Here is a 24779-nt window from a genome sequence, read left to right as displayed (position 1 = left end):
TTCAGGACAACAACAAAAAAATTACAGTACTAAAACATATGTTGTATGGGACCCATATCGACCATCATACAATGTTATGATTGTAGTGCTTCAATAATTTACAGGTTTTTACCCAGATATCACTCGGATACACTTACTGTATTTGCACTATTAGAAGGACATTTGCAGAGATGAATCAAATTTAGACACATTTCAATTATTTATCATTACAGGAAAAGCAATTTTTGCTTTAATTACGTATCTATTGGAGATGCACCCTTAATACAACAAATATGGTATGTGATGACCAAAAAAAAAGATTTCTCATTTTCGCTATTTTCTGCCAAAAAAAATTGTAAAAAGAAAAAAAAACAGTATAGTATTTAATATATTATATATTTTTAGTCGAACGTAGAACACTCACTGATAACTTGGACTATCATGGTTGTTGTCGCCATGTTCATGTACATTGGAATATATTGATTGCAAATACTTTCGTACTTAATGAACTCTATCGGTGAGACGATGCGACAAGAGTGTCATTAAACAGATCAATTTCACCAGCTGTGCAGGTGCTAGATATTTCATTTCATGCCAATGTACTGGTAATGGATTTACTAATGACAAATTAGGAAGTTGTCAAAAATTCAATTATTGTCTGGTTTTAAAATAATCAGAATATCCCCGATTTAAGAATATTTAATTATATATTTGATCAATGGCCATTGTCGATAATGAAAAATGTTTACGAGTAATTATATATTCATCAGTAATCATGCTTTAATCTTTTTCACTCTATAATTTGTTCAAATTTGCATTTTGTATATTTCTTGCATTCAAATTAAGTTTTGTATTCTATATTGAGCTCAAATTTCAATTCTGTGTTCCATTATGTGCTCAATTTATATTACAAGCACTAATGCAATTTGTTGCGATTAAATTACCCCCCCCCCCTTTTTTTTTAAATGCAAAAATATTAAATGAGAAATGTTATAGCTATGGGTTGAAAAGGTTCTAATTTCAGTTTTGTCTACCGAATATTTTATTATGCATCTGAATTAAAATTGCACTTACATTTTGTAAATATGTGAAACATGACTTCCAGAATAAGCTAAAAACATCAAAACAAATGTGAGAAAAAATTATGCCGCTCAAAGGGTTAAGAAATTAGTACAGATGTGAACAATTTAGAACCATTACAAAATTTTGATATTTTTTTGGAGTGAAACATTCAATCAAAAAATTATAAAGAATAAATAAAAGGGTGGGGTACCTGAGATTATTTCCATGGGAACAAAAATGTGATTTTCCAGTAGCCTTAAACTTTACTCTAGCCTCCACTTTGAATTGAAAATTGGCCATGTTTTGTGCTAGAAGTACATGTATTTTCTCATCCCAGAAAATTCATGTGTCCTAAGTATTAACCGGTGTTCTTCTTTCCATTGAAAAATGCCGACAGCATCTCCAGACTTCTTCCTATTTCGTAACATTTAAAATAGGGCCCCATTGCACAGCACATATGTATATAGCTTTTCAATGAAAGTAACGTCACACCTGTATCCCTGTGTTCTTATTACCTCAGTTTGACATTAATAAACATCAGTGATTACACCTATACCCGGTAGTAGCATCACACCTTGCCATAATGATCACTATATGCATATTCTGTATGACCCAGGATCAATGACAAAGGTCCATACCACAGATTATAACAGTAGGAAAACACTGATATCACTGTAAGTTGTCTATATAAGTTGACTTCAAAAAGTTTCCATCCTACAAAAACGATTTTATTTTTTAATGAAGTCAAAAAAATCTTGGAGTATTTGTAGTTCATTTTTTTTTTCTTTCCAATCATGGACAGAAATAACCAAAAAGGGAAAAAAACAGAAAAATGGTTTGGTTCGAGTGTAAATTTGTGCGTCAAATGATGTGCATTTGTAAAAAATTTGTTACACTCACCCGACAACCAACTGCTATGCAATACTACTGTCCGATTATCAATTTGTATTTAATGGTGAATGTAGTCTGATGCCATGACCAATATTTATCAATTAAGTTTCAGTGGGGGGTAGGGGGGTTTGGAAAAAAACTAAAGGAATTAAGTTTTTTATCCGACATCGATCTTTTGACGTCGTCCCTAACAGTATATGCTATAAATGTATTAATTATTCACTTTTTCTTACTTTTGCTATTTTTACTAATAAGTAAAATTCGCCAAATCCATGTGAACATGTAGAATAACTATAGAACTCAATGTTTCCCTGCCAAGTTTGTGAACTTTGAATCCACTTCAAAATAGTGAAATTAAAGGTGAGTGAAAATAAATTGTTTTTACAGTTGCTAGGAATAGTGCTAACATGCAGTGATACATTAGGAACCATATGAACATTATTGCAAATTTTGGAATAATTGCTTGAGGTCATTTATTTTTTTATTTAAATGAAAATTAAATGCTTTCAATATGTAGTATATGCGCCTTTGGTGAAAAATATTGCAAGAAAGAGACTGTTATTATTTGATGAGTCAGAAAAACTGTTTGTATTTAGCCTATTTGTAGTTCCCTCTTTTCATTATAAATTCACAAAATACTCAGCAGTCTCGTTTATAGTCGGCACTTTCTTTCAGACATATGGGACAAACAATTCAATTTCTTTGAGTTAGAATCGAAAACTGACTCAAATTTTGTTTGTTGGCTCCAACATTAGGGTTCATTCCCAGAAATATTGAAGAAGGAAAAAGTGCAGACAAATTAGGGAGAGAAAGTCCGGTGGTGAAAAGGTTAGACAGCATGATCACCACTGCACTTTTATTCTGAGTATTCTGAATGTGAAAATGTTCAATTGTGAAAGGGTCACTAGATTCAATTTAATGTAAGCTTTTCAGTTCCCACAATGCACCCTGTTAATTTAATGTTATAGTGTCACCTGTCAAAGTACAGATTTCAGTTTTATTGCTCACAAATGGATGATGACTAAACTCAAAACCACATCATTTTGCTCACAGAAATTACAACTATTTGCATTGTGACTAAACAACGTGTTGTGCCAGCTAATGTACTTTTTTTAGTTAGTACAGATGTTTTGTATTATATTGCCATGGAAACATAATTGTCTGTTTGAAAATGCGGCCATGTATTAAACAACATGTTTTTCTACTCTATTCATAAGAACTTGATCTAATAACTTAGAATTTCCACAGACCATAATTCAAAATTCCAGTCATAGTACATAGTACTGAATAATATTAATGCTAGTATAGCTGTTTAAACAGGGTAGAATACGTGTTTTCACTATCGGTGCATGTAGTACACCCAGCTATAGATTATGCAGGTGAGATATTAAAGATGACATATGGACAAAAACGTATATTTTTAAATATTGTTATATGATACTTCATACTGTTGACCAAATCAGATTATGATTTATTATAAACTACAAAAGTTGCTTTTGCTGAATTGCTGTTCATGAATTTGGTTCATTACCGTACATGAAAACTATATAACCTTTGATTGTGCAGCTTACATTTGTTACACATGCAGGGACATGTTTTTTTCAGTTGCATGAATTTACATATATATTTATTGAGTACAGTTCTTTACTAATACAGCATTTGAATTACAACATCTGCAAGTACTGCTGTGATTTAATAATCCATCTTATGGAAAGCTCATAATTTAAATCCCTCTGACCTAACCTTATAAAAATTTCAGCCTGTCGCACAGTGTTGCAGCATCTATGCCGTAGGGCTGCTGCAGACATGTTGCACAGTCCTTGCTGCACAATACTTTTTTGCATGCAAATTAACACTGCAGCATAGATGCCGTTACTTCTCGCACAGATACTTGTAGCATGGATGTGGCTACTTCCCCCACAGATCATTACAATCAAGTTTTCAAAACTTGCAGTTAGGATGTCGCTACCACCAAACCACTGGTTCACTTCACAACATTACTATCTATTCCTACCTTTGCTTGATAGTACAAAACAATTTCCTCAAAAAAACACCTACTGTGATAATAAGAGTCAAGTGCTTAAGTGTCAGGTGAAGTGCTTATTTCATCTTGATAGTAAACATATACTAAAAACTTCCACATGCAACTCTACAAATAAATTTAGGTATACAGTAGTGGTAGCTGCATCTATGCTGCACAGAAATATTTAAGTTTATAACAGGCATTTCTGCTTTTGGTTGTGCAGTAATTGTAGCTGTGTCTATGCCACACAGAAATGACCAGTACATGAGAGGCATTCCTGCTTTGGTTATAGGATTACGATAGCTGTGTCTATGCTGCACAGAATTCATCTGTGTGGTACCAGTGCAGCTAGCCGTACCAAGCTGCACTGATTTATAATTATATTCCTGCACTGGTTTTCTATGCAGTATCACTGCAGTGCCATGCCGCATCCATGCTGTAACTATGCCGCACAGCTTCCATTTCATAAAAGTAGTTTCTACTGTAACAGCTTATGGATAAACAGTTGGTTTATATTCCTACAGTCACCTCTCCCAGCATTGTAGATCAAGACAATCTAAATATATGCATCAATAGGAGGTTTATATTCCTACAGTCACCCCTCCCAGCATTGTAGATCAAGACAATCTAAATATATGCATCAATAGGAGGTTTATATTCCTACAGTCACCACTCCTACCATTGTAGATAAGACAATCTAAATATATGCATCAACAGGTGGTTTATATTCCCATAGTCACCTCTCCTACCATTGTAGATCAAGACAATCTAAATATATGCATCAACAGGTGGTTTATATTTCTGCAGTCACCTCTCCTAGCATTGTAGATAAGACAATCTAAATATGTGCATCAACAGGTGGTTTATATTCCTACAGTCACCTCTCCTAGCATTGTATAGAAGACAATCTAAATATAGGCATCAACAGGTGGTTTATATTTCTGCAGTCACCTCTCCTAGCATTGTAGATAAGACAATCTAAATATGTGCATCAACAGGTGGTTTATATTCCTACAGTCACCTCTCCTAGCATTGTATATAAGACAATCTAAATATAGGCATCAACAGGTGGTTTATATTCCCACAGTCACCACTCCTACCATTGTAGATCAAGACAATCTAAATATATGCATCAACAGGTGGTTTATATTCCTACAGTTACCACTCCTACCATTGTAGATCAAGACAATCTAAATATATGCATCAACAGGTGGTTTATATTCCCATAGTCACCTCTCCTACCATTGTAGATCAAGACAATCTAAATATATGCATCAACAGGTGGTTTATATTTCTGCAGTCACCTCTCCTAGCATTGTAGATAAGACAATCTAAATATGTGCATCAACAGGTGGTTTATATTCCTACAGTCACCTCTCCTAGCATTGTATAGAAGACAATCTAAATATAGGCATCAACAGGTGGTTTATATTTCTGCAGTCACCTCTCCTAGCATTGTAGATAAGACAATCTAAATATGTGCATCAACAGGTGGTTTATATTCCTACAGTCACCTCTCCTAGCATTGTAGATCAAGACAATCTAAATATATGCATCAATAGGAGGTTTATATTCCTACAGTCACCCCTCCCAGCATTGTAGATCAAGACAATCTAAATATATGCATCAATAGGAGGTTTATATTCCTACAGTCACCACTCCTACCATTGTAGATAAGACAATCTAAATATATGCATCAACAGGTGGTTTATATTCCCATAGTCACCTCTCCTACCATTGTAGATCAAGACAATCTAAATATATGCATCAACAGGTGGTTTATATTTCTGCAGTCACCTCTCCTAGCATTGTAGATAAGACAATCTAAATATGTGCATCAACAGGTGGTTTATATTCCTACAGTCACCTCTCCTAGCATTGTATAGAAGACAATCTAAATATAGGCATCAACAGGTGGTTTATATTTCTGCAGTCACCTCTCCTAGCATTGTAGATAAGACAATCTAAATATGTGCATCAACAGGTGGTTTATATTCCTACAGTCACCTCTCCTAGCATTGTATATAAGACAATCTAAATATAGGCATCAACAGGTGGTTTATATTCCCACAGTCACCACTCCTACCATTGTAGATCAAGACAATCTAAATATATGCATCAACAGGTGGTTTATATTCCTACAGTTACCACTCCTACCATTGTAGATCAAGACAATCTAAATATATGCATCAATAGGAGGTTTATATTCCTATAGTCACCCCTCCCAGCATTGTAGATCAAGACAATCTAAATATATGCATCAATAGGAGGTTTATATTCCTACAGTCACCACTCCTACCATTGTAGATAAGACAATCTAAATATATGCATCAACAGGTGGTTTATATTCCCATAGTCACCTCTCCTACCATTGTAGATCAAGACAATCTAAATATATGCATAAACAGGTGGTTTATATTTCTGCAGTCACCTCTCCTAGCATTGTAGATAAGACAATCTAAATATGTGCATCAACAGGTGGTTTATATTCCTACAGTCACCTCTCCTAGCATTGTATATAAGACAATCTAAATATAGGCATCAACAGGTGGTTTATATTCCTACAGTCACCACTCCTACCATTGTAGATCAAGACAATCTAAATATATGCATCAACAGGTGGTTTATATTCCTACAGTTACCACTCCTACCATTGTAGATCAAGACAATCTAAATATATGCATCAACAGGTGGTTTATATTTCTACAGTCACCACTCCTACCATTGTAGATCAAGACAATCTAAATATATGCATCAACAGGTGGTTTATATTCCCACAGACACATCCCCTACCATTGTAGATCAAGACAATCTAAATATATGCATCAACAGGTGGTTTATATTCCTACAGTCACCTCTCCTACCATTGTAGATAAGACAATCTAAATATATGCATCAACAGGTGGTTTATATTCCCACAGTCACCTCTCCTGTCATTGTGGATCAAGACAATCTAAATATATGCATCAACAGGTGGTTTATATTCCTACAGTCACCACTCCTACCATTGTAGATCAAGACAATCTAAATATATGCATCAACAGGTGGTTTATATTCCTACAGTCACCCCTCCTACCATTGTAGATAAGACAATCTAAATATATGCATCAACAGGTGGTTTATATTCCCACAGTCACCTCTCCTGTCATTGTGGATCAAGACAATCTAAATATATGCATCAACAGGTGGTTTATATTCCTACAGTCACCACTCCTACCATTGTAGATCAAGACAATCTAAATATATGCATCAACAGGTGGTTTATATTCCTACAGTCACCTCTCCTACCATTGTAGATAAGACAATCTAAATATATGCATCAACAGGTGGTTTATATTCCCACAGTCACCTCTCCTGTCATTGTGGATCAAGACAATCTAAATATATGCATCAACAGGTGGTTTATATTCCTACAGTCATCTCTCCTACCATTGTAGATCAAGACAATCTAAATATATGCATCAACAGGTGGTTTATATTCCTACAGTCACCTCTCCTACCATTGTAGATAAGACAATCTAAATATATGCATCAACAGGTGGTTTATATTCCCACAGTCACCTCTCCTGTCATTGTGGATCAAGACAATCTAAATATATGCATCAACAGGTGGTTTATATTCCCACAGTCACCTCTCCTACCATTGTAGATCAAGACAATCTAAATATATGCATCAACAGGTGGTTTATATTCCCACAGTCACCTCTCCTACTATTGTAGATCAAGACAATCTTAATATATAATTCAACACGTGGTTTATATTCGCACAGTCACCCCTTCTACCATTATAGATCAAGGTAATCAAAAAATATGCATCAACAGGTGGTTTATATTCCCACAGTCACCTCTCCTACAATTGTAGATCAAGATAATCTAAATATATAGATCAACAGGTGGTTTATATTCCCACAGTCACCCCTTCTACCATTATAGATCAAGGCAATCGAAAAATATGCATCAACAGGTGGTTTATATTCCCACAGTCACCTCTCCTACAATTGTAGATCAAGATAATCTAAATATATGCATCAACAGGTGGTTAATATTCCCACAGTCACCTCTCCTACAATTGTAGATCAAGATAATCTAAATATATGCATCAATAGGTGGTTTATATTCCCACGGTCACCTTTCTTATCATTGTAGATCAAACATTCTGAAACATAGGCATCAACAGGTGGTTTATATTCCCACGGTCACCTCTCCCAGCCGTGTAGATAAGACAATCTAAATATATGCATTAACAGGCGGTTTATATTCCCATAGTCACCTCTCCTACCATTGTAGATCAAGACAGTCTTAATATATAGATCAACAGGTGGTTTATATTCCCACAGTCACCTCTCCCAGCATTGTAGATCAAGAGAATCTAAAAATATGCATCAACAGGTGGTTTATATTCACATAGTCACCTCTCCTATCATTGTAGATCAAGAGAATCTAAAAATATGCATCAACAGGTGGCTTATATTCTCCTACTATTGTAGACCAAGACAATCTAAATGTAATGCATCAACAAGTGGTTGATATTCCCACAGTCACTACTCCTAACATTGTATTTCCTGGATTTCAGTTGAATTAAATTTTAGCCCTAAGACAATGATAAAAAATTGCTGTTATTGATAACATTAGGTTCATTACTATACATGGAAACTATATAACCTTTGATTGTGCAGCTTACATTTGTTAGGCATGTAGGGACATGTTTTTTTTCAGTTGCATGGATTTACATGGATACTTATTGAGTAAAATTTTTTACTAATACAGCATTTGTATTACAAGCAACACCTGCAAGTACTGCTGTGATTTAATAATCGATCTTATGGAAAGCACATGTTTAAATCTCTCTGACCTAGTTTCTACTGTAACAGCTTGTGGCAGACTGACCCTTAGCAAATAAAAATTTGGTATACTTCATGTATACTAGGTCGATAACACACTACATATTAAGTATACCCAAAACGACTTCTGAACAAATGTATACTTCAAAATATACCTCCCAATCCTAGTGTTTAGATGGTATATGTCAGATATAGGTTATATGGAAAGTGTCTACATTATGTATCAAGATTGCCTCCAGAGGGAGGTGTTTACACTTTGTATTAAGGTAAGCCTCCAGAGGAAAAAGTATCTACACTTTGTATCAATTGGACTCCCTCCAAAGAAAAAGTATCTACACTTTGTATCAATTGGACTCCCTCCAAAGAAAAAGTATCTACACTTTGTATCAATTGGACTCCCTCCAAAGAAAAAGTATCTACACTTTGTATCAATTGGACTCCCTCCAAAGAAAAAGTATCTACACTTTGTATCAATTGGACTCCCTCCAAAGAAAAAGTATCTACACTTTGTATCAATTGGACTCCCTCCAAAGAAAAAGTATCTACACTTTGTATCAATTGGACTCCCTCCAAAGAAAAAGTATCTACACTTTGTATCAATTGGACTCCCTCCAAAGAAAAAGTATCTACACTTTGTATCAATTGGACTCCCTCCAAAGAAAAAGTATCTACACTTTGTATCAATTGGACTCCTCCAAAGAAAAAGTATCTACACTTTGTATCAATTGGACTCCCTCCAAAGAAAAAGTATCTACACTTTGTATCAATTGGACTCCCTCCAAAGAAAAAGTATCTACACTTTGTATCAATTGGACTCCCTCCAAAGAAAAAGTATCTACACTTTGTATCAATTGGACTCCCTCCAAAGAAAAAGTATCTACACTTTGTATCAATTGGACTCCCTCCAAAGAAAAAGTATCTACACTTTGTATCAATTGGACTCCCTCCAAAGAAAAAGTATCTACACTTTGTATCAATTGGACTCCCTCCAAAGAAAAAGTATCTACACTTTGTATCAATTGGACTCCCTCCAAAGAAAAAGTATCTACACTTTGTATCAATGATGAGATGCTGAATTGATTGAGTTACAGACATTGGTTATGAACATTGAGTTGCATATTTTAGAAACCATGCACAAATGGTAATTCAATGTTAATTAACAGATAACAGAACTTTGAGTTACAGGCAACACACATTTTTGTTTTTGTTGAACGTCCACATTTAGTAACTTGAACTTTAATTAACATTGAACCTAACATCGAGTTACGGGCAACATATATTTTTTGTTTTGTTTAGCGTTCAACTTTAGTAACTAGTAATTAACAGTCAACCAAATTTCGAATTACGGGAAGCATAAAATATTAAACAAAACAAAAAATATAATTTGGGCATGGTTTCGCAAAAGTGGGCACGGTTTCGAAAATATGGGCATGGTCATTTTTGTAACTCAATGTTTTCGTATCTCAATGCTCATAACTCAATGTCCGTAACTCGAACAATTCAGCATCTCATCAGTGACTTCCTTATATGGTTATTTCTTGATTATTGATAGAGAACTATATAATAATAAGATAATTGGCTACTGGTACATTCTAAAATAATTCAACATAGTTCACAAAATATTCATGTCTTATTATTTCCAAAAATAAAAACCATATGTACAATGGTTCTGATGGGAACTGCATTAATTGTCAGCGTATGTTCAGCAGACACTTTGTTAACATTAACTATTATGACTGGAATGCTATCTGCAGCAGACAGACATGTAAATATTGATTTTCATGACTTGCATATAGGATTCAATTGACTGTGGGTGATGGATGTCTATTCAGTTGACAGTTTAGATGAAATGCACCAAGGATTTACAAATGGCCTCTTTGGGAACTGATGTGAAAAATTTGTGAATGTATCTGCTTGTTCAGGCACAAATGTCTAATTACTTACAAAGGCTGAAAACTCTCAGAAAACTGTACTTTGTTTTGGCAAGTTGTTGAGAGAGTCTTCTGAACAGTGTAACAACATTACCCCCTCCTACATGTGCAATAAATAAATATTTGATATTTGGATTGCCTCAATAATGAGTGTGTTCTCTTTTCGCCAGCTTTTCAACCGGTGTTTCACAATTAAAGAGCTCATAGAAATACAAACAAATTTATGATACAGTGGAGTTGCATCTGAGCAACATAGAATGTTCTCTGATGTAGCTCCGTCCCTGAAAATACAGTGACCCCTCGCTAAGTCGCGCCTCGGTAAGTCAGGATTCGGCTAAGTCGCGGGTGACTTGGATGGCTCCCGCGATTTTTGCTTGGATCCCGACACCCGCGACTTAGCGAGGGACCACTGTACCAATAATTGCCTTATTATTATAAACATCAGTATTTTAATCTCTGGAATTATTGATTTCTGGATTAAGTGAATTAATTAACTTACTCAGGCGCAGTCAGTTCTTAAGGGAAATGTATGTAGATGAGTTTTTCAAATTACAATCAGCTAGTACAGCAAACCTAATTATACTTGTATATTAGTCATGATTAGACAGTCACAACCCCACTGGAGCTCACATGATACTATAATTGCATGTGTGTGTTTTTTTAAAGTTGCAATCAGACAACATCACTCCAAGAACAAACTACAATCATAAAATGTGTCATATAAGAAAAAAAAATATATATATGAAATATTAAAAGTAGATATCTTCCTGCTATGACTTTTCCACATATTTCATTTTGAGAGTACTAGAGGTTCTTATCCCTAAGACAACCATACTTACAATGTAACTGATCTGCTATGACTTTGCCACATATTTCATTTTGAGAGTACTGGAGGTTCTTATCCCTAAGACAACCATACTTACAATGTAACTGACCTGCTATAACTTTTCCACATATTTCATTTTGAGAGTATTGGAGGTTCTTATCCCTAAGACAACCATACTTGCAATGTAATTGATCTGCTAGACCTGCTATGACTTTTCCACATATTTCATTTTGAGAGTACTAGAGGTTCTTATCCCTATTAAAGACAACCATACTTACAATGTAACTGACCTGCTATAACGTTGCCACATATTTCATTTTGAGAGTACTGGAGGTTCTTGTCCCTGAGACAACCATACTTACAATGTAACTGACCTGCTATAACTTTGCCACATATTTCATTTTGAGAGTACTGGAGGTTCTTATCCCTAAGACAACCATACTTGCAATGTAACTGACCTGCTATGACTTTTCCACATATTTCATTTTGAGAGTACTGGAGGTTCTTATCCCTAAGACAACCATACTTACAATGTAACTGACCTGCTATGACTTTTCCACATATTTCATTTTGAGAGTACTGGAGGTTCTTATCCCTAAGACAACCATACTTACAATGTAACTGACCTGCTATAACTTTTCCACATATTTCATTTTGAGAGTATTGGAGGTTCTTATCCCTAAGACAACCATACTTGCAATGTAATTGATCTGCTAGACCTGCTATGACTTTTCCACATATTTCATTTTGAGAGTACTAGAGGTTCTTATCCCTATTAAAGACAACCATACTTACAATGTAACTGACCTGCTATAACTTTGCCACATATTTCATTTTGAGAGTACTGGAGGTTCTTGTCCCTGAGACAACCATACTTACAATGTAACTGACCTGCTATAACTTTGCCACATATTTCATTTTGAGAGTACTGGAGGTTCTTATCATATCCCTAAGACAAACATACTTAAATTCACCTAAATTCATAATCTGCAGTTAATCCACAATCTTAACACATATACCTGTAATCTAAGAATGATATTCATTCAGAATCGGTTTCTTTTGAATAATAATATTGATATAAATAAATTTTAAATATTTTTTTATTTTTTATTTTAAATATTAATAACAAGTAAATAAGCCAGGTTTTTACTTGGGAAAACATAACAATATTCCTAATATTGTAAACATTTACTTTGTAGTAATTAAGAACCATTTAGAACTTTAAATATTATTATTGTGAAACAAATGAGCATGTGTGATACATATGTGCCTAGTTTGAAAGGTAGAATAAGACCTGCGAGGTGTTCATTTGCTGATATCACACGTGATCCAGCAAGGTGATTGAAATTCTCTACTGTTACATCCACAAATGTGAGATGCCATGAAGCCCATGTTTACATCATATCATAACACATTAGCATTGATCGATGAATAGACTAAAAGCAGTGAATATGATTAAGTGAAAATAATGGAATGAATCAATCATTAAACATTGACACTTAACATTAACAAACAGAGCTGGCTTCATATAATAAATGTCACTAAAGGGTATGATGTAACTTTAAGGACTTCCATTAAGAATGTGTCTCGGGTTTGAATATAAGGTTTAATTTCAGGCTATTATGAATAGTTAAAATATTGTGTCTGTTATTCTCGGGGCCAATCAGCTAAGTCACAAAATGTTTTATGTTAATTGCACTATTTCTATGGGTTATGCGCGAGCTGCTGAATGACAGTCGAGGAACAAGTGAAAATAGTTAAGGTAAAAAAAACAGAACAAACTCAACTTTGAAGTAATCCTGAACAACCAAATTTCTATGTGTTGCACATGTAGGGGTAATCGTGTTACAATGTTCAGGTGAGTCTCAATAAATAGTAAAGTTTTTGAGTGTTTTTGGCCTTTGTTTTAACCGGTGATGGTTGGTTGCCAGGCGGTGTCCGCCCCAAGCATAATTAGAGGCAGTCAATCATTAAAATTGAAGCAGAATTTGGATGCAGATCAAATGTTCATTTTGTGTCAAAATCAAAATCTTAAAATTATAATTCTTGTGTCTAAATAATGTCAAATTTGTAACTTTTTTCATTGTTTCAGTTTCTGGTCAGTTTGTTTTACATAGTTGATGCACAATGTCATTTTTTTTAAATTGTGGAAATGTTAACAAAGCCATGCTTTTATTCAATTTTTATTTAAAATTTCTTGAAATTTTTAAAAAAAATACTCAAAAAAACACTATTTTAACTAAACTGTAGCAGTTTGTAAATTTTGAAATACTTTAGCTCGGGGAGCACACCTTAGTCTCAAAAATTCAAACAACACTGGTGAGGTTAACCTAGACTTGCTTGCAGTCTGTTGCGATTCCGATGAAAAATTCTTGAAAAATAAATATAAATTGCGTAAACGAGGGGTGAGCGCGAAAGTCATGTGACCACGAAATCCCAACTGACTTGCCATCAGTGTAAGTGCCCTCACATTACCGGCCAGATTCGGGCTTATAAATTTGCATATACTTCATACAGTGGGTGGAGCACTCGAGCCATGGATCGTAAAAATAAACCGGTTTCCGGGTTCTCAGCATCATCCAAATCGGACGGTCCCGTATCTTCGACCTATATGCCTCTGTTTAGAGGCTTGGCCGAATAAGCTTAGATCTTGGCTAGCGAAGATGGGGTCTCAGTTGATATATTAATTAGCCTGTCTTCTGATTGGTTAAAACATATTAGACATGTCAACCATTACAAGCCCGAATCTGGCTGGTAATGTGAGAGCGCTTACACTGATGGCAAGTCTGTTGGGATTTCACGGTCACATGACTTCCGCGTTCACCCCTCGTTTACGCAATTTATATTTATTCTTCAAGAATTTTTCATCAGAATCGCAACAAACTGCAAGCAAGTCTAAGGTTAACCCAGCTAAGTACATGTACTTGCTCCAAATGTATCAGTCTGATATTGTGAAATTATTGGTTTTTTCTAAAATCCTGCTAACAAAATCTATTGCTTGGTTATTCCAGTATTGTATTGAATAAAATACTATGACTTACAAGCATGCCTTCAATTTCATTTATATTCCAAAATAGACCAGATAATATACCTGGTATATATTACAATATATTTAGTTCTTTCAAACGTTTGTCACCTTGCATTTGTTTTTGGGTTTTTTCAAAATTTGGATAAAGACCTGTAGCCAATATGCAATATGCATTCCGTCAACTATTATAGAAAATGCTTAACAATAAGTAATCTATTTCAATCAAATCTTGGCAGGAAATATTATGGTAAAAATATGGAAATTTAAAAGCATGTTGAAGGGTTCCATTCAAGGTACTCAAACAGAATTGGAATTTAGAAAACAGTGATTTCCTGTTAGCTTAAGCCCTAATACTCAAAGGCCTGTTACCCAAAAAGAAAGCCACAGAGAGTATCTTAGCAACATTATTCCAGGAAATTCCTGTGTCAAAGGTGTGTTCAAACCTCATTCATTTTTAAAATCACTTTGTCCATCACATTACAGATGACCTCGGTAATGACTATCTAGTGGGTCACTAAAGAAAAAGAAACTGCAGGTGTTATTTAATTATTTATCATTTCGTATCTTGTGAGTTATTTCAGATGAGTCTGTTAAATTAGGTGTCAACATCAAAATGTGTTGAGAGAATTAATGCAGCAGAATTAGTATATGCATACTCCCTTGATACATTATTGTCGCTTGGCTGATTTTCTTAAAGCAATGCATAAATACATTTAAATCTTCAGGGAATCCACATAACTGTGATCCATTAATATTAATTACTATATTGATAAATAATATATATTGCCTTGTTTATGTTCCTGTGTGTATTATTGATAGTTTTAACATATATCTTTTCACAATGAACAAGAGCATATACAAAAACATCAATGTACATATGTGTTTGGTTTATAGAGGAATATTTTATATAACCACCTTTTTACCAACTGCTGATGGCCCAGTTGTTTTTCTGATTCATACTGATCATTAAATCTGAATTTTTAATTCTGAATGACTGGACACTTCTCAGACTATGCACGCGCTGTCATATGCGCAGATCAAGAATCTATGTACTGTAGAATACTTTATTTTCGCTTGGAATTTATTTTCGCTATTTTCGCTGAAGGGATGATTCCGTGAAAATAAAATCCAGCGAATATACTTTTTTTCCCATATTTCATATACTCATCCAAAAATCAGTGAAAATAAATTCCACAAAGAACGCCCAAAAAGCCTTTTCAGCGAAAATTGATTCCAGCGGAAATAAAGTATTCCACAGTATATAGCACTGCATGAATTGATCTTTGTTGCCATTTCTGGCTGTTTCAACTTTTTAAAATATTACTGGTACTACAAGCAAGGAACAGATGATAATAATAATAAAGTTTTCATGAGAATACTTAGGTATGTACAGGAACACATCGACCTCCATTATGCATACAAACACCATATACCACCTTGCTGAATACTTTGCGATATACTCATATTAACCTCATACATGTACAAGTAGTATGACGCATTCTGCACTTCATTCCCTGAACATGATCAGTTTCAACTACCTTAATCTTCCAAGGAACAGATGATAATAATAATAATAAAGTTTTCATTAGAATATCGCAAAGTTTGCACTCAGGCATGTACAGGAACACATCGACCTCCATTATGCATGCAAAAACCCACCATATACCACCTTGCTGAATACTTTGCGATATACTCATATTAACCTCATACTAGTAGTATGACACATTCTGCACTTCATTTCCTGAACATGATCAGTTTTAACTACCTTAATCTTCCAAGGAACAGATGATAATAATAATAAAGCTTTCATGAGAATACCGCAAAGTATGCACTCAGGCATGTACAGGGACACATCAACCTCCACTATGCATACAAACACTCACCATATACCGCCTTGCTGCATACTTTGCGGTATACTCATATTAACCTCATACTAGTAGTATGACGCACTCTGCACTTCATTCCCTGAACATGATCAGTTTCAACTACCTTAATCTTCCAAGGAACAGATGATAATAATAATAAAGTTTTCATGAGAATACCGCAAAGTATGCACTCAGGCATGTACAGGGACACATCGACCTCCACTATGCATACAAACACTCACCATATACCGCCTTGCTGCATACTTTGCGGTATACTCATATTAACCTCATACTAGTAGTATGACGCACTCTGCACTTCATTCCCTGAACATGATCAGTTTCAACTACCTTAATCTTCTTGTTCTCTTTAAACGTAAATGGAGAGAAAAGGGATCATTCAAAGACGATATATGTAGGAATCTGTTTAATCTTTTCTGATTATCTTCACTAGTGCATGGAGAATTACCTTTGCTCTTGTTGACCTTTTGTAAGGATCTTTAAAGTTTACTTATAATTACCAGTAAAGTGAGCCAGTGTCTGTGTAATTATAGTGATATCATTACTCTGTCTACTTTATGGCTGTCTTGGTTATAAATTACATTACTGTGGTCGAAAGAACAACTTAGCTGCTTTCAAAGTGACATACATGCTGGTCAAATCTTTTGTTTTTGGCTTGTCTTAAGTAAAATTTTGTTTTTTTATTAATACACGTATTTTTCACTGATCTGTGATTCAGATATTATCTAAAAAGTTTCTAAGCATGCAACCTAGCAACCTATATATCATCTGAAAGCTTAGATATAGGAGAATGTGGTAGTGCATGCATATATGCTGTGTCAATCCTTTTCTAAGGGGTTATCGCATGGCAAATTATTGTTTTTGACTAATCCAAATGTTGAAAACCATTTTAATCTTGTAAATCATGACCTGTGAAATTCATTGGGCATTAATAACGCTGTCGGCTGAAAAACTTTGTTTTCTAGGTACGACTAAATAACCTTATAATGCTACTGACAATCTGTTGGACAGTTTTGACAGGCTGTAATTAGAAAACTTAATCGTAGATTAAAAAAATTATCATGTGACCTACGAAAATGGCCACGCCATATTTATTTAATATACATCATATGTACTACAGCTATATCTAGGCTTTCAGATGATGTATAGATTGTTGTACTAGCATGCTTAAAGTGTCTGAATCACAAATTATTTTTTAGCATGTTTCTGTTGCTACCTTAAGACAACATTGTTTTTTATTACACCAAACAGATGTACTGGTTTATTTATATAGCTGTAGACACTCCAGGTTTAACCATATACCATATGATAAGTGTCAGTAAGAGACATATTGGACTAAGTGCATAACTCAATTATACGAGGTTATTGCCCGATATTGCTTGTTCACAGAACTACAAAATACATTACTCATTACCCATGATGCAGTGCTAGATGAGGTATGTCCATCATCGTAGAGTCACATTAACAAGGGTTTAGGAGTTGACCATTAGAAACTGTGTGTGAGGGGGGGGGGCTAGAATTACTGGACACATTTTTTTTGTTTTCCTTGACCTGTTTTTGAGCTAGATTTTTTTCTCCACAATGAAAAAAATTAATGTTATAATAATTAATATAATTAATATCATTTTTCTTTTAATGCTAATTTTTCTTGTTGAATTTCATTTCCAAAATTTTCTCTGGGCAATTTTTTTCCACCATGACTCATCCGCAGAGTTTCTTCCAAGAATTAAAAAATAAACACCAAAAGGCTGCACCTTTTCTATGTATGTTCTGTTATGAAAAACTGTCCTTTCTCTAAGATTATTTCATGGGCAGTGAAAATGATAGAATGTAATCAGTGTTAAAGCCTATACAGATTTGTATATACGTTACGAAAGTCTCCCTTGTTCGGAAAATATGCATTATATATTTACATCACATTTCAACACAGACAGAGCAACACAAAGTACATGAAGCATGTAACAGTAATAGAATCTCATCACTGCATGAATGTAAATAGTCGCGTAGTCACGAATCCTGTAATATGTTTTTTTGTTGCTATTCATTGAATTATTATACAAACATAACTGTATGATAATAAGCTTAATACAAAAATGCTGCACATATTTTTTTAAGTATACAGTAAATATTGCTTGTGCATTTTTTCAGGGAGTTCACTGAAAAAAAAAAAGTACTTCAGACTGAAAAAATGCCCAAAAAATTGAAGACACGCAGGCATATCAATCAACTTTATTACGCCATATTGTGAAATTACATCTCAATTTTAGCTAATTGTAATAAAAGTATAACAAAACGAAATGATTTATAATTAATTATTTTGAAAACTGTTTATATATGTAGTAAATAAAAATGGAATTGTCAAATTCGCCCAGAAAAAAAAAATTCTTATTTTTTTTTTTTTTTACATTGTTTGGGAGAAGTGTACCCTCCTATTAAAGCTCATGTGACACACCACTGACACATAAATTATTTCTAAACACAACTATTGTGCTAATTCACTGGCATGTGACGCAACAGAAATCATACATTAATATGATGCTTATAGTTATGAAATTTGTAATTTGGTAAAATGAAATTCACATTGTATAAACAAACTTCATTGTTTTTGTGACTCAAGTCACCTAGATACAGTCATATACAGTTTTTATTTTTTCCTGACCTTCCTAGCATTCAACAAAGTGACTCAACTTATTTTGGGGGGAATTCCATTTTGACTCAGAATCATCCCTAAAAAAACAGTTACGTTAGAGGGCAGTCTGATTGGGAGAGATTGTGTATGCAACTATCACACGTAAAACACTGAATGTTTTAGTGAAATGAGAGACAATTTCACTGATAATTATGCTCAAATTGTTGCCAGAAATTGACCCCTTTTATACAATTTTGCATTGTTACCTGAAGAAATTGAACAGTAGCATGTTTATTTAGCAGATGTCAGGAAACGAGAAACAACATTTTTTCCCCTGATTTTATAAAACATCAGCCAAGAATGTAATTTTGTTATTAAATGAATGTACAACTATTGAATTTAATTCTTTTGCCAAATAATATACTAGTATGCTACCAAAATTTATATAAAATAATAACCCCAACCTGTTACAATAGTCATATATAAAATGGGTTTTCTATGTAACACTTAAAATAACATTAAAGAAAACAAATCTAAAAATAGTTCAATAGTTTTAATTCTTAATAGGGACACAAACATAATAAATATTATAAATAGTTATTATTAGGAAAAGAAATGTGGTTATGGATTGATTACTGTATATGTTGTAGTTGAACAGCAATAAACACATAATATAAAGATGTATTTCATATCAATCAGTTATCATATTTGGTGATGATTGAATGAGAATATTGTGTTTTACCAAAATTTGCCAGTTGAATGTGTAATTTATTTATGAAAATCATGCAATAATGAACAAATATAATGAATATAAAACAAGTTTCTTGATAAAAATCAAACTTAAAAGTCATGCTGCTAACTTAAAAGCATCAATTCATATGTATTTTCACATCAAACCAAAGTGACATGCCGCCATACTCATGTATGTGTCCATCAAATGCTATTAACCCTGATAGAACAGATAATGGCTGTGTTAACTACACAAAGCAATTACCTACCTCACCACAGTGAAAGCTATATCACACTGAGAGGCAAGCGGAGAATTTACCCGTTGAATGTCATATTGTTTTCATCGAATCGTTAGTGCAACGTTTTGCGCACTTTCATATACTGTAAACCGCAAGAGACAAATTTTCGAGAATTTTACGAGTTGGGAAATTTTGTAGCAGTGTAAATGATTCTGCAGGGATCACATGACACAGATTTTCACAACATTTTGTTTTTACAAACTTCCAGATTTTAATAAAAATCATATTTGAATGATAAAAAAGGTCAAAGTAAGCAGTTTTTTCATGAAACTATTAAAATTAACAATGGCGTTGAAAGGGTAAACCTTTCCGTAAGCATGAATGTTCCTTTTGGATGGTACAGGTGTTTCATGCCATTAAAACCATCTCCTGGGGTTATATGATTGTTAAAGTAATATAACATGACAAAGAGTAACATATTGATGAAACACCATCTCCATATATGGATTTTAATGTGGCTATTAAGACTACATAATTGAGTATGGAAGGTAATTCAATAAAAACAACAGTACCTCAAGGAAATGCCAAAGGAATATATAAACAATATTTTATATTAAAATTTGTTTTAGCATTGGATATGACTGTAACCTTTAAAGTGCTGATTGGTAACCATGGCACCAAAACGCCTAGCTGCAATGCACCATTAAGTGCTGTGGTAGTCAGTTCAAATCGCACATGCGATACTTTCCCCATATATAGCATTACATTTCCCATGAGTTATTTCCCCATGTATAATTCTAATGCTAATCAGCCAATTAAGTTTTCCTATATATATAATATAGCAAGGAAATAACACAGTATTGGTAATGTTTAATAAAGGAAACATGTACTGCGTTTGTGTCTCGAACCGATGCTCGGGTATGACACCAAAGAAAAGATGCATATAAATATATATATATAGTTTGTTTACACATAAATATAAATATGTGCATGCAACGACTGTGTTGTTTTATGTGGGATACATTTGTATTGCTGCAGTTTAATGTACTGCAACATTTTGTTATTCACTTAATAATAAATTTATGGGATGTCCCTTCCCCTAGTGGTACGCTGAACAGTCCCTAATGTAGTGCAGAACCAATAGATGCCACTCTTAATTTGTTAATAATCTAGTGGTGTTAATTGATGAATGAATTAATTAATTATATTAATTCCTGGATGTTTGTTCTTGAGAATAATGAGTCTCAGGATTTTTTAGCAACCAACATTACCTTCACTTGAAAGGTTGATATAATTTGTACATTTGTGTACTACCATTTTGTAGAATTTATTACTTTGCAGGTGAATTACATTATATAGCTGAACATCTTCCAAATTTACACTGAGTACAGTACATGTTCAATAAATAGAAATGTATGTTGCATCATTATATATTGTTTTCTTTATTACGCTGTAAAAAATTTAGGAATACAAGCAAGTGTTTCATGCACGCTAAGGTTTAGCATTAGCATCGCATAAACCTTTTAAATGCCATAATTTTTAGTGCAAGATTCTGCCTATTTATTTGTAATGTTTAGTGAATTTTGTTGATGGTATTGAAAGAAATCAACATAATTTCAAATGGCTGCACGTCTTGATCAAAATTTTAAAAAAAAATATGAGAAAAATTTCATGGGTTTTAATTTGTGAAAGGACAAATGTTAACTTTGGTGTTCAAAGGATTAAAAAAATTATTCATATGAGACAACTGTGTAGTATTCAAGTTTGAATATTTAATAAGATAATTTGCATATGCCTATAGTATATTTTTGTTCTTGTTTATTTCAAATATATATATTTTTTTTTCATATATATATATCCAGTTTTTCTATCATGATCATTGGCTCGATCATTACAAAACTTCTATCTAAGATTATTTTGATTTCAGTTTCAACTAACATGATGCCAATGTTTTATTGAATGTCAATAATTTGTTGAGGTAAATGGTTGTTTATATACCCCCCCCCCCCAACCCCAACCCCCTATGTACTGGATAGGGTATTCTCAGGCATTTTAACTGCCTGGCAACAACAACCAGTAAAAAACAAACAGTCGAAAAATCTTTAAAAAAATTGGGCTTTGTAAAAAGATTACCCCTACATGTGCAATTAACAGTATATTAATTTTGTTGTTCAGGATTGTCTCATATTGAGTTTTTGCTGTCTTCTTGACTTTAGCTGCTGTTTTCACCAGCTTTTCGACTGGCGTTCCACAGCAGTTCACACAGAGCCCATAGAAATACATGGTATAAGCGATACGTGTCTTAACAACATAGAATATTCTGTGACGTAGCTCTGCCCCAGAAAATATAACAAGCAACTGGACCTGCTGCTATATCTTCTACATATGCGATGCATATCCTTGGGGGCGGAGTTACGTCACAGAACGTTGTTAAGACACGCACCACTGTACAATGTATTTCCATGGGCTCTGCGCATACTGCTATGGAACGCCGATCATAAAGTCAGTAAAAACAGCTAAAATCTAGGAAACAGCACAAACTCAATTTAGTTACACTGTTCAGTAGAGTCTCAACAACTAGCCCAAAGTACAGTTTTCTGGGAATTTGTTTTCACCATGATGGTTGCCAGGCGGTGAAAATACTTTTCGGTTGTTTGCCTGAGGATACATGCAACTCATTGAATATGATTTATAGAAGTGATATTTTATTGTATGAACTCGTCTGATCCAGACATCAGTAGATGACAGCTGATATTCAGTTTACAGACAATTTCCGTGTCAGGAGACTTTTATTAAGATACCCTAGGGGGATGAAATTGTTCAACCTACGCAGAACTATAATATTTTATTTAAGTATGCATTGAAAGAGCCATGCTCCATTGTAAACACGTACACTACATGATTTGTGCACATTTTGGATCTATGCCCATCACTGATTTAAATATAATTTCTGGAGTTTTACCTGAAAATGTGTCACTTAAAAAAAAAGAAAGAAATGTTATATAGTTCAGATACGAAGAATATATATATGTGAAACTATTCTAGAGAATACTTTTCTTCAAAACAACTGCAACTGGTCTTGAAAAACATATTTGTGATTTTTCAAAATGAAATTCACATATAAACAAAAAAGCATGAAAAGTGTTTGTGCCTCAAGTTATCTAATATATAGTCATATCCAGTTACAAAATGTAGTTTATTGTTGAAGACAAAAAAAACACATTAAAAACACTGTTTAAAAGGACAAGTTTTATGATCTTTTTTTTTTTTAAATATGTCCTACGAAAACTTAGGTGTCATAATTCTAATGGTAAATTCTTTTGCAAATGAGGCACCACATCTGAGAAAGAACGCCAGTCATATATTTTCAGTGGTTTAGAATTGTCCATACATTTTAGCATTTGACTATTGAAAGACCTCAAATGATGCGATGAAACATGAATACTAATGAGTTCAGTGACCCTGCGAAATTATAAATGATATTGGGACATTCACTAACTCATATACCTATTCCACCTATAAAACACACATACTAAAAACATACTGAGGTCTGATCAGCATATCAAGATCCAAGGAATGGTTTTAAAAAAATATAATGTCTGTATTTTAATGGAAGAACATCCCTTATAAACATTTCAGCCTTAATTGCCGCACAGTGGTGTGCCTATGCCATAGGGCTTTTTCGCATACAAATTAGTACTGCAGCATTGATGCAACTACTTCTTACACAGATACTTGCAACATGGATTTGAAGTTTGATTTGAATTATTTGAAGTCATCAAGAAATTGTATTTCTACTAATCAACCTATGTTTCTTCTTGTGACAATGTAATGTTTTGTATGAATTGTTGGTGTATAATATATAGAGCACATATCATAACAAAGTGCACATTCTGTGTATATTGTCTGCAAATTCTATTTTCATTAGGTATTTTTGGTTGCAGATGTCTTCATTTTTTTTTATTGCTAAATTTTGATTACTATTTCTAAATTTTGTCATAACAAATAACATTACAAAAAACAAGATCTAAAACTGTTTGAAAAGATCAAGCAACAGCAAAGTAATGTAGTTGAAAATGTATTGCCTGCATGAGCATCTTGTCTGTATTATATCTCATTTTAAAACACTGAACAATGTTAGTGTATGTTACAGTGTTATCACAATTCTAGACATAGCATGTCCCGTCTTTTTGTCATGAATGAAATACATATGAAGAAGGAATGTCACTTTTGATAAATGACATGTGCTTATGACATCAATAATGAGCATTCAATTTGTGTATAGATATAAATTGACATAACTCTACTACTACCTCTCAATCATGCATTGAAAGAAGTAGTTCAGGGAGAATCTCCTTTTTGTTGCTTGGCAACCATTAATAAGTATACAAGCTGTAAGTATATACATGTGACTTTTTAATTGGATTGTCTGTTTATAAACTTTAATAGATTTGTTGAAAACTATAGTACTCATAATTCAAATCCATACATATTGTTGGTGAAGGGATAAAATAAATACTGTGTCTAGATCGTAGAATTTTTTCATGCGCTGAATTATACAATTGAATATTACTGTAAAAGGATTAATTATTCACTTGGTTTTATTTTGCTTATTTCGCTGACTGGAAAATGCGCTAAATTAAAACCCAGTGAATATGTAGAATTTAGCATAGAAATGATAAAACAGTGAATTTAAAACCCACTGATTATGCCTGAAA

The 24779-nt window shown here is 33.6% G+C and overlaps 1 protein-coding gene across 2 annotated transcripts in view; it reads left to right on the top strand.

Annotated features, from left to right (window-relative positions):
• Window positions 1–24779, top strand: part of LOC102808165 (guanine nucleotide-binding protein G(q) subunit alpha-like) — a 114975-nt gene that overhangs the window by 54479 nt on the left and 35717 nt on the right. The gene's annotated exons all lie outside the window — the stretch shown is intronic.

This window comes from Saccoglossus kowalevskii, chromosome 10 (genome assembly GCF_978046115.1).
Source record: "Saccoglossus kowalevskii chromosome 10, keSacKowa6.1, whole genome shotgun sequence".
Lineage (NCBI taxonomy): Eukaryota > Metazoa > Hemichordata > Enteropneusta > Harrimaniidae > Saccoglossus > Saccoglossus kowalevskii.
Note: the sequence above shows the minus strand (reverse complement) of the source record. Positions and strands in the feature narration are given on the sequence as shown.